Source organism: Giraffa tippelskirchi, chromosome 10 (genome assembly GCF_054371585.1).
Source record: "Giraffa tippelskirchi isolate mGirTip1 chromosome 10, T2T-mGirTip1v1.2.pri, whole genome shotgun sequence".
NCBI lineage: Eukaryota > Metazoa > Chordata > Mammalia > Artiodactyla > Giraffidae > Giraffa > Giraffa tippelskirchi.
The window spans coordinates 44713919-44726005 of NC_137284.1; the positions used below are offsets into that span (position 1 = coordinate 44713919).

General features: G+C 42.9%; 1 protein-coding gene and 1 pseudogene across 1 annotated transcript in view; both read left to right on the forward strand.

Annotated features, from left to right (window-relative positions):
- Positions 1 to 12087, forward strand: part of FAT3 (FAT atypical cadherin 3) — a 787529-nt gene that overhangs the window by 249434 nt on the left and 526008 nt on the right. The gene's annotated exons all lie outside the window — the stretch shown is intronic.
- Positions 4707 to 5880, forward strand: LOC145522337 (septin-2 pseudogene; annotated as a pseudogene).

Sequence of the window (12087 nt, forward strand, 5' to 3'; positions counted from 1 at the left end):
CCTCCCCGCCCTTAATTTATTGTCCTTGTTGCCTGCTGAGAGTGTGCTGTGGAAACAGGGCTGTGCTTTCACACTTCCTCCTTCCCAGCTCTTTTCATTCAGTCTCTGGGATTTGACTTGTCACTAAGCCCACTTTGTGGGCTTCCCTGGTGGCTTAGACGGTAAAGAATCTGCCTGCAGTGTGAGAGACCCGGGTTTGATCCCTGGATCGGAAGATCCTCTGGAGAAGGGAATGGCTACCCACTCCAGTATTCTTGCCTGGAGAATTCCATGGACCAGGAGGCTGGCGGGCTGTAGTCAATGGGGTCACAAAGAGTCAGACATGACTGAGTGACTAACACTTTCACTTTCAAACTCAATTTAGAGCCACTGATCTCTGAATTCTGTTGTCAAGTTTTTTGTGCTCTTGCTCTAAGATACACTACAAAGATCAGATTTTGCTGCCCAGGTAGTTCCCAAGGGCAGCATGTATCTAGGCAGGTGCCAGCCTAGTGTTGAGTCTAGAGATCCTTGTGGCTGGCTGGCCTGTTGGCATGGAGGTGAACAGTTCAGCACAAGGGCACAAGGTTCTAATTCAGCCAGCTTTTTGTGAAATCTGACTCTGTATGGGGCTTTGTGGTAAGTGGTTTCAGATGCCTCTTCATTTACTCCTCACACCTTCCTGATCTCTAGCCTGTAGATTGGTGGGGATGCCCGAGACAGACCAGGAAAGAGCATTGCCCCTCTCAGCCTGAATTCTGAACAGTTTGGGAAATAAAAGAGCAAAGATGGAGGCCAGGATATTATCTTTATTGTAGAGATGCTAAGTTGGCTGATGTAGGTTCCTCTCAGAGCCAAATGAGCTTTCAAAGAATGAATCCCAGAATCAGTACTTGAACATGCCGGTTGCAAGCGCGGCGGAAGCGTCTTCACCTGGTCCCCTGAGCCCAGCGGCATCTAAGGCCTGGGAGGGGCAGTTGCACTGGGCCTCTCTGTGGACAGCACAGTTTCAGGAGGAAAAGTGTAGAGCTGAATGGAGCGTGTCTAGTTTTCTCCCCAGTGTGCTTTAACCACGAGTCACTCCAACTGGAGGTGAATGGGATGAGCCAAGTGTTGCAGAGAGGCCATAGGAGCGTGTTTTGGGAAACTATGTCCCCTTGAAAACAGTATAGGATCAAGTTCAGATGACAAAACCAAGGCACAGAGAAACTCGGTAACTTGCAAGAGGCTTCAACCGCTCCTGAGCCGAAATTTCAATACAGTCCTTTCACTCTCCCACCTTAGGCTGAGTCAGAGATTTTCTCCACATGGAAAAATTGGAATCTTGATATAGGAAAGAGCTGTAAAAGGTCATTCATCCTTTAGAATCCAAAGCATAATTTTACATAAACTGTCCAAGAAGAATATGTTGGTCAATTCTCCTTTAATTTTGCTGCCTCTGCTTTTGTTGTTAACTCTCTGTTGCAAGTTCTAGTGGGCCTGTCTTCCATAATATGGGTCACTTTCTTCTCATGAAATTCCCCTGGCCACTAGACTTCTTTCCCTCCAAACTGACTGATCTGGTACACCAAAGCCCATGTCTGAGAAACTTGCTTTTAGACCACAGATTATCAGCTTTCTTCCCTATGGGCTTCCCTAGTGGCCAGACAGTAAAGAATCTGCCTGAAATGCAGGAGATGCAGGTTCGATCCCTGGGTTGAGAAGATCCCCTGGAGAAGAGAATGGCTGCCCACTCCAGTATTCTTGCCGGGTAAATTCCACGGACAGAGGAGCCTCATGGGTTACAGTCTGTTGGGTCTGAAAGAGTCCGACACAACTGAGCAATTAACACTTTCACTTTTTTTTCCTTCCCCATGCCATTTCTTGCCCAGCAATACTAACTCCTTAGCCAGAGAGGAATGCTGCCCTAGCACCAATGGACTGTGACAACCATCTGTATACTTCCTGCCTGACCTGATGTTCTCAGCATTGACAGGCCAGCTGAGGATCCATTAAATGCTTTGAAACATTGTTTTGTTGTTGTTGTTTTAAATTCCCTTCTTTCACATGTGATTATAATTGTGCTTACTATTTACATTGTGAATTGCATTTTTTAAACTTTTGGCATTAGATGGCTGAATGGCATCTTCTTTAAGGACAGCTTATACAATTTCCCGCAGCGGTGAGAACTCTCTCAAATTGTGTTCATGTTCAGAGCTCAGCTTCCTTGGGGCTTTGTGGGGAGGGGTGGGTGATGGTGGAGGGATTTATGGGTGCAATTTCCACTAGGAGGCTTCCTGGAAGATCTTTATGAATGAGCTAGATAAAGGCCCTAGAGGAAACATAGTATCACAGCCTCTGGGTACTGAAAGGCATTATGAACCACTCAGGGCTGGAAGCAATTAGCAGCAGCAAGACTTGGAAAATAGGAGGAAAAAGGTAAATCTTATAAACAGAGCTGGACATGGGAATTTAGAATCTACTTCCAGTGAATAAGAAGTTATGTTCCAGAAGCCATGAAATCCCAGAGTTCTACTTACTTGCATGTGAGCTAAGTTGCTTCAGATGTGTCCATCTCTTTGCAACCCCATGGATTGTAGCCCGCCAGGCTCCACTGTCCATGAGATTCTCCAGGTAAGAGTACTGAAGTGGGCTGCCATGTCCTCCTCCAGGGGGTCACCTGACTCAGAAATTGAACCCGGGTCTCTCATATCTCCTGCATTGGCAGGCAGGTTCTTTACCACTAGTGCCACCTCTTAGTAATTTTAAGGAGCTTAAAATATCCTTTGCTAAACTGAGAGTGTGTTCATTTTTTATGTTATGTTCCCTTGAAATATTATTATCCAGATAGATGTGCATTGTTTAGAAACTCATCTTTTAATCACAATATTGAAAATCCTGTAATCTTGGGCTTCCGGTTAAGGATTCCTCAAGAAATCAGGACGATTTAAAACAGGATCCTGATTCTTGCTGGTCAGTTTCTGGAAATTTACTCTGGAGTTACTTTTTCCCCGAAACTGTAGAACAGCTTTTATTTGAAATTGTGAGGAGCATTTCTTTTCTTTCTCTCTTTTCTGTCTTCACGGCTGAAACCTCAGTGGTTAAGCAAGAAGGTTTAAGCGGTTTTGCAAAGGTAAACTCTTGCCCGTCTGAAAGAAGTTGCAGCTTTGAAGGACCCTAGAAAGAAAACTGCCCTCCCCGCATGTTGCAAAGAAATGTTTCCTATTTACGGCCAGGGTCATTGGCAGGGCACTAGGGGGGAGCCTGTCCTGAACAATTGAATTCAGGTTGGGAAGCGAGCGAACTCCCGCACTGCTCTGGGATAACGGTGGAACCAGCCTTCCATGGCAAGTCCTGCTTCTGATTCCCTTGAGCTCGATATTCTTTGGACTGTCAAACTGGCACCTTTGGATATTTCTATGACCTTGAAAATTAGAATAATTAAGTTTCCTCTGGCACAGCGGGAGTTGATATGCGTAATTAACAGCAGCCAGCCGTCCCTGGAGAACAAATTTATGAAAGACATTAAAGGAGGAAAGAAGTAGCCATTTTTGAATGAGGGGAAGTGAACATTAGTTATGTGAGTGTGGCAGTATTTGGATGTTCCTTATCATACGCATGTAGATACTTCTCTGAAATTTAATAACGCATTTTCCTTTCATTTTTCTTGGTAGCATCCATCATGTGAAACAGAGGGATGTGAATGATTGGCAACTAAATTAATGAACAGGGGCGAGAACTTAAAAAAAACTTCTTTATAGGAGAAAAAAAACGTCTTTATAGGAGAAAAAAAATTAGTTGGAGGCTACATTAACTTTTTGCAACAAAAACTTTGAGACCCCAGTAATTGTTTATGTGTATTTTCTTTTCCTAAGCTGTGAAAGTGCCTTGTATGAATTGATCACAAGTTCCTGCCTGAAAAATGGGCAAGGAATATTTTGCACATATGTCTTTTTAAACATTTCTCCGAACAATTCTGACTCTTTATAGCACTATTTTCTGAGAAATTGTCTTTAAATGTATATAGATAGTTAGGCAGACGGATAGATGAGAGAGGGGGAAGCAGAACAGTCCATTAGGATGCGGTTCTGTCTGTCTAGGCAGACTGTAGGTGTGGTCTCAGCCAATGCGCATTAGGGTTCTATCTTTACATACTCTCTGTGGCTGAGCTCTTGTAAAGGGCATGTGCTTACTCTAGACTCATTCTGGTCTTTATTTCAGTGTTGGGACTGATGTCAAAAAGTATGCAAGTGATAGTATCTGTCAGAAGGATATCCTTCTAGCTGTAAGAACATGGATTTTACAGTGATATACACACCTTCAAGGAAATGATCAAGGCGTCTAGTAGTCTGCTCCTACTGCTTAGTCACTCAGTCTGTCTGACTTGCTGCGGCCCCATGCACTGTAGCTCACCAGGTTCCTCTGTCCATGGGATTTTCTGGCAAAAACAGTGGAGCGGGTTGCCATTTCTGTCTCTGGGGGATATTCCCAACCCAGGGATGACCATAGTCTCTTACGTCTCCTGCATTGGCAGGTGGGTTCTTTCCCACTGGTGCCACCTGGAAAGCCCCCTGGGGTCTCTACCACAAGGCAAATAGAGATCAGTGAAGGTCCTTAGTCTTTGTGAAGACCATCATAGACATCTTTGCCGCTGAGGACAGGTTGATCAGTGACTCAGGAGCAGTGGTTGGTAAAGGTTACAGCTGAGGGCAGCCGTGGGGTGGGTGCGCTGCGTGTGGTTGGTCGGTCTTAGTTCTCTGGTGAGTCTGTGATTGACGAAACTTCACTAAAAATGTCTAAGCAACAACCAACTCCATTTATAAATCCAGAAACGCCTGGATATGTTGGATTTGCAAATCCTCCCAAATCATGTTCATCGAAAATCAGTGCAAAAAAGGTTTTGAATTCACACTAGTGATGGTCAGTGAACTGGGTCTCGGAAAATCGACACTCATAAACCTCATCTTGCTAACTGACTTCTACCCAGAAAGAGTCTTACCTGGAGCTGCAGAGAAAATTGCAAGAACTCTTCAAATTGAGGCTTCAACTGTTGAAACTGAAAAGCGAGGGGCAAGCTGCGTCTGACCGTGGTGGACACACCAGGTCTTGGGGACGCCATCCACGGCAGGGACTGCTTTAGAACAGTCATCTCCCACATTGATGGCAGTGTGAACGGCGCCTGCAGGATGGTCTGAACAGAGGCACATCGTTGGTAACAAGACACACTACTGCTTTTACTTCATTTCCCCCTTCAGACACAGACTTCAGCCGTTGGATGTTGCGTTTGTGAAGGCGATACACAACACTGTGAATATTGTGCCTGTCATTGAGAAAGGCTACACGCTCACACTGAAGGAGCGGGGGCACCTGAAGAAAAGGATTCTGGATGAAATCGAGGAACATAACATCAAAACCTGTCACTTTCCTGATGCAGAGTCCAGTGAAGATGAAGATTTTAAAGAGCAGACTAGACTTCTCAAGGCCAGCATCCTTTTCTCTGTGGTTGGATCCAATCAGCTGATCAAAGCCAAAGGCAAGAAGGTCAGAGGCCGCCTCTACCCTTGGGGCATCCTGGAGGTGGAGAACCCAGAGCTCAATGACTTTCTGAAGCTGAGGATGACGCTTGTCACTCACATGCAGCATCTCCAAGAGGTGACCCAGGACATTCACTATGAGAACTCCTGATCAGAGAGGCTCAAGAGAGGTGGTGGCAAAGTGGAAAGTGAGGACATGAATGAAGACCAGATTTTCCTGGAGAAGGAAGCTGAGCTCCACCGCATGCAGGTGATGATCACCCCGATGCAGGTGCAGCTGCAGCTGCAGGGCAGCCACAGTGATGGCAAGGTCCACAGGCACCACGTGTGAGGAAACACTTTGCAAGAGAAATATTCCCATGAGTAACACAGCTGCGTATTTGCAAGACTGTTGAAGGGGTGCCTGTCCACATTTCACAGTGCTTATGCCTGAGAATTTAATTTTTTTAAAACACTTTTCATGTATTATTTTGTTATGAAGTACCTTAACATTTGCATTTCATTGTGATGTTATACTTTATATTTTGTGAGGTGAACTGTCCATTTTCGTTCTTCTTCCACTTTAAGTAACCACTAACACTAGAATCGGTTCCCAGGGACCAGTCAGCACGTATAGTTAGTAAGTGAATTTGCTTTGACTGGCCTAATCGACTAACCGTGATTTACTTTCAGAACATTCAGATTTCCGAGAATGTTCCTGAGCAGTAGAGACATGAACAGAGAAGGACAAGCTGCCTGGGTATGAGGCCATTTCTCACCAAACCATGGCACCTGCTTCCCTGCCTTGCTTTTGTTTGACCACAGCACCTAAAGCCAGTTTCACTGCTATAACTCCATACTGTTAATTCATCTGCACATTATCTGTTTACCAAACTAAAAGAAATCTAATTAGATACATGTTTATATTTAAATAGCTTTTCTACCAACAGGCTGTTAGGGGTGGGTGAGTTTTTTAACAAGTCTTTGAATTCTGAGGTCATTTTTTTAAACCCCTATGCAGAGAACTCATCACAAGCCACGTTCTATAGAGTTCGCCTCGAAAACCCATGAGCTCTAGTTTTCATGTCACAGCTAAGATTCTCACCTACACAGTGAGAGTCAGTAAACTATTTGTACTCAACTAGATTTATAATGTCACTTTTTAAGGAAAATTAACAGTTGGTCTGTGCAGAAGCCGGCCTTTTATACTGCACTTGGCGTGTTTTCTGTGACTGCAGTATGGAAGATGCGTCTCGGCAGGGCCATCTCAGGCCCCAGCGGGTTCTCCTGGTTTGGCTTCACTTGGACTGATCCTGTTCTCAGTGGCTTTCAGGCAGATAGCAGTGTGTGGCCTGTCCCGTCCATTTTTAGCCGCCGTGGTTTCCTTCCTTACATGTTATGCAGACTTGTGCACAGGTGGCTTCAGAGTGGAGGCTCTTTCAGACTCGCTCCACGGGCTGGCTGATGGTGCCACCGCATGGGCTGGTTTCCGGTGCTCTGTGGGAAATCGGTCCCTGGCACTGACACAGGGAAGGAGACTGGAGGGAGTGGGTGCTGGCTCAGCGTTCTCATCTCACTAGAGCACGGGGCTGACGTGGAGAAGCGCTGTACTCCAGGGCTGAGGCCACGCAGGATGGAAGGGGGCCAGGTGCACTGCAGGAGACCATCTGGTGTTCTCCCCACTGCCCTTTCACTGTTGCCTGATTGCGAGTGGTCAAGAGCTATAGGTTTAGGTACATTGTACAGATTTCTCCAAGAAGTGTTCCATGACCTTAGGGTACCTCCAGGCAAGGCCAGTTATTTGGGTTATTTTGGCATTTATCATCCACTTTTACTAACTATGCTAGTAAAAGGTGTTTTTTAAAAAGGGAGCGAGGTGGCAGTACTTGAAAGCGGTAGACATAGTAAGCCCAATATAGTCTACTTAGTGCCAGCTGCCACCTAATGGATACATGGGTGTGGGTGGACCTACACTTTGAAATCCCCTTTTGTTTTGCTGCCCCAATCTAAATGTCTTTGCTAATAGATAATTGCTCTTTTACTAAGAGATAAAACTTTACCTATAAAAATGTATTTTGAAAACTTATTTTACACAGCAATTTTGTGTCCATTGAAACTAACCTTTTACCAATAAAACACTATTGTTTAGATATTTAAAAAAAATATCACAGCAAAGAAGAGATTTTCTAAAAAGCATGTAAAGGTTGCTGTAGTACTATGATGGGAACAAGTACCCACAGGGCGGTGCTGTAATGACCTGTACACTGTGGTTCAGTTAATGCTAAAGGAGACAAGCACATATTAGTTCTTTGATGGAATTAACTAAAAAGAGGGCAGGTGATAACTTCCCTGTAAACATCCACTGTGGTAACCCTAAATTGATATCCTTGTTTTATTGTTGATCTCTACTCACTACCACTCACATCACTGCTCATTAGCTGTCTTCTCACCCAGAATCAATCAGCTTTGAGAAGAAGTGAACATTAAGAAATTAATCAAAAGATATTCTTAGAGCCTGGGCTCAGTGAATCAGTCAGAGTAAGATAAATTATTGCTCAAATGCTGCTTTTCATACTGTTCACTAATAAAAACAAGTGCTATAAATTAATTTTTTATCATGTACCACAGTGTACTATATACACAGGCCAGACAAAAGGTTGTTTCTACTTTCTTTGGATTTTTTAATTGTGCTAATCAAATTTCAGGGTCTCTGGTTCTAAATGGAAGATTCATCTTTTTTGTCTCTTTGCAGCCCAACTAAAGACTAGAGTCATTTCCCAAAACATTTTACAAAAAGGTCCCTTAAGGCACTCAAAAAGAAAAAAAAAGGGATAAAAATGACCTATGATTGAATGAGTCTGAAAAACACTAGCCACATATCTTTTTTGAGTATCAAATTTCATATAAAGTTGAGTAGTGGCTCAGAGAAATCTTGGCCAAAGAAATTTTTCTTATTTTAGCTTACACTTTTACTTTTCAACTTATTCAACTCACTTTTGCTTATTCAACATATAAGAATTATATATAAATAGCTAACGTTTATTGACGGGGACTCTTGTCCAAGGTATTATTTTATTGCCTATCCCAATTTTGTTTCACTGTAACACATATTAACTGTCTGATAAACCATCAAATGATCACCCATTTAAGGGAAGTGAAATGTTGTACACCATGTGTGACTTGTGAACCTCATGGTCTGAATCAGCATTATCCAATAGGTAGACAATAGATCCAACAGATAGACAACCACACTATGTTTTAGTTTTCTAGTTAAGTGGGCCAAAAAAAACTCAGGTGAAAATAATTTTAATAATAGATTCTACTAACCAACTGGGCTTCCTTGGTGACTCAGACAGCAAAGAATCTGCCTGCAACTCAGGAGATCTGGGTTTGATCCCTGGGTTGGGAAGACCCCCTGGAAAAGGAAATGGCAACCCACTCCAGCATTTTTGTCTGGAGAATTCCATGGACAGTGGAGCCTGGTGGACTACAGTCCATGGGGTCACAAAGAGTCAGAGACGAATGAACGACTAACACTTTCACTTCACTTATTAACCTACTAGTTATATTAATATTAAAAATATCAAAGTTATATTAAACTATCTTGTTAAAGATACCATACATTTTTACCAGTTTTTCCTACTCAGTCTTCAACATCCAGAGCATATTTTGCGCTTAACCATTCCGCAGTTCAGACAGCTCCTATCAAGAACTCAGCAGCCGCACGTGACCAATGCCACTATTCTGGTTGATGCTGGTCCTTTCCAAGATGGCCTCAGTGGGAAAGTCTTCCCTGAGCTTGTTTGCAGGAGTTCTGTGTGACCAGTTCTCCTTGACTCTCATCATCTCATCTGGAATGCGGATGAGTTGATAAAAGACCTGTAGACACACATTTTCTATTTCTTTGATTGTTTCAGTTGCATTCAGCTCTAGTATCAAGTTTTCCCAACGGAGAGGGAGCACGATTGGGTAAATCTTCATGAGTTAATGAAAATCAGCAGGAAGACATCCATAAACCTTGTTTAACCTTGTCAGGATAGCATTTAATTTTACTTAGGGTAGGTCCTTGAGTGTGTTGGAAGCCTGACAGAAAGTTGGATGTGTAATTTTAAAGAAAGGTATTTTGCTGGAACATTGTTCTGGTCTTCGAAGGCTAGAAAAATTTCAAATGCAGTATAATTTAAGCAAGTATGTGTACATGTATTTATTAGAAAATAGCTGGTAATAGTCAGAGATGACCTTTCTTTGTGTTTTCCATGGGCTAAGCCCTATTAATATTCATTATCTCTTTTAATTGCTACAATTCTATTAATTGCCTCATGTGTAGATAGGAAAACTAAGGCTTAGTCAGGTTAGGAAATTTTGACTGATCTTCCCCCACTGTGAGTTTTGTTCAGTGCTGGAACCCACGCTGTTACAGAACACGGGATCCCTGTGTGCTCTTCATTCAAGAATTACAACCTTCTAGGATCTGAATAGAAGCTGACTTTGGATAGTCATGGTAGGATGGCTGTAGACTAACTACTACGTGAGAATGTGCTTCAGGGAACATCTCTGAATATCTTTGACACTGGAGTGTTAAAATACTTTCTTCCTTTCTGTAAATGTGACAGTTATAACATTTCTTTTCTAAAAATCAGGGAGTAGTTTGAACTTAGGCTGGGAGAGTCAAGATAATTCTCTGAGTCTAGTTTCAGTTTATCCAGGCCCTGCAATTTCAACATGATGACTCTCTCTATTACCAGAAATTGTGGCTCTGACAAGCTCCTGCTGCAGTCACTTCATTAATCTTGCTCTACCAGGACACCTGTTCACTACTGTGCAGTGTCGGCTGATATCATGTGGTAATTATGTTGTTAATTCATGGGCTGATGTTTTCCAGACTAAAGCATGGCTTCCTGTAGGCAGTGATCTGGGAAATCAAATCGAGGAAAACATTGACAGTTGTCTGCTTCTGCCAGCTTGGGAATATGGTGTGAGTTTGGGTGGAAAGAATTTCGTTTTGTGAGTGTGGCGTTTTTCACTGGGGCTACTACTCAGCACAAATTCTGTTAACTGACTGGTGGTACAAAATATGAATTCTTGAGTGAGATGACCTAAGCAGAGCTAGAATCTAAACCCTGGCTCCATTCCTTAGTTTGGAATCTTGAAATTACTTATCCGGCATGATGGAATGATACTAGAGCTAGCATTGTAAAACACAAACTCCTATCCCAGTAAATACTCAATAAGTGATAACACCCAGGACTGATCTCCTTTAGGATGGACTGGTTGGATTTCCTTGCAGTCCAAGGGACTCTCAAGAGTCTTCTCCAACATCACAGTTCAAAAGCATCAATTTCTCTTGGTAAATAGAAGTAATTATTATTACTCCTGAGTAAATAATATTATTATTACTTGTGAAAATTATACTTTCTCTGGGGATGCGAACCTAGCATATGAAAGAATAAGTAAGCTATGATTCATTACCACATATGTGGTATAATTTGTAATCAAGAACAGTAATTTCCAACTTTTTCACCTCCTTATCATTCCCTTTTCTAATGACTGTTAAAGTCAAACAACAACACAAAAACTTTTTTTTTCTTATTGTAGAAGCCATAAGCACAGATAGTAAACAAATTATAAAAATAATAAGCAAAGTGAACAAAGTGATGGGGAACATTGAAATCCATGATCACACTACTCAGAGGTAAGTGTGGGTAATACTTTGATGTATAGCTCTTCATGTCTTTGTCTTGGTTTCTAAAAATGGAATCATACTATCCATCCTGTTTACAACCTATTTTTATCATTAGTGGGTAAATTTTTATCTGTTAATAAATGTTTCTCAACAACAAGTGATTCTTAATGACTACACACTATTCTGTGGTACGGATGCACTGTAATTCGTCAGTCAGCCCGCACTTCTGAGCATTCGGTGCTTTTTCTGTGCGTGCACCTTGGCAAATAGCACTATGATGAAACTGTCTTATGCCTAAAGAGCATGCGGCTCTTCCCAATGTTTGTCTCGGACTAAAGCACAGAGGACAGGCACGGTCTGTAGCTAGGAGGTAAGGGCCAAGGTGGAACTGTCGTCCACTTCCTGGACAGAGGAGGAAGAAGAGCAAGCCTGTTCCAGGAAGCAAATCTAAGAGTGAGGGCAGACGGAGTATAGGATATGATATAGGCAACAGGCAAGGCAAGCTAAACCGGATATCCTGCAGATGAGGACTAGGAAGAACTTCTGTTAGCAGCACAGACTTTCTCTGTGTTGCCCGTTGCTGGAGCCCTTGTCTCTGTGAGGCTGTGGCCCTCTGCCCCAAGCCGTCAGAGAAGGTCCAAAAGCTGTGTGAGTGGGGGCATCCGGGAAGCCTCCTTGAAGTAGACACTGTAGGTGATAAATATGATATATAAATACACATATGTCAAGAGGAAATGTGAGAGTGTTTCATATGGGAACTTCACATGGATGGTCTGGTATGGCTTCGACCTGTGAGCTTTGAGAAGCTAGCTGTGCGGTTGTGTGGTTGTAACTACTCTGCGGAGCTTCTGGTAGCTATATGTGAGTTCCTTTGCAGTGAGGACCCTGCCCAACTTGCTTGCTCAGAAAAATGGAAGAGAATGGCTGATAGAT